A 373-nucleotide genomic window follows, 5' to 3' on the forward strand; every position below is an offset into this window, starting at 1 on the left:
TTCGATTAGATTATCGGTTCGATTAGATTTATCGTTACTAATTTGCTTTAATGGTTTATTATGATTTATTTCGAGTGAAACTGTTAAAATACACATGATATATCCTAATCTTATCCTTTACTTTAATTAGCCAATAATCCGAAAATTATCTTTAACGAAAAATAAGAGAATTTTGTAACTCTGCCATTATAATTTTCGCCGCTTTGTTGTTGGCGGTATTATATTTATTATTTGAATCTTAGAAGCGAAATAATCCTCGCGTGAGATTCTGTTTACAATTGCAAAGAACTCCTCCATATTTACGGGCTGTGTACCCGCGAGTGTGTGAAACGCGCGCGAAATAGAATATTGGCATTGTCTGCAAGTAGTCAAA

The sequence above is a fragment of the Penaeus monodon genome, chromosome 30 (assembly GCF_015228065.2).
Source record: "Penaeus monodon isolate SGIC_2016 chromosome 30, NSTDA_Pmon_1, whole genome shotgun sequence".
NCBI lineage: Eukaryota > Metazoa > Arthropoda > Malacostraca > Decapoda > Penaeidae > Penaeus > Penaeus monodon.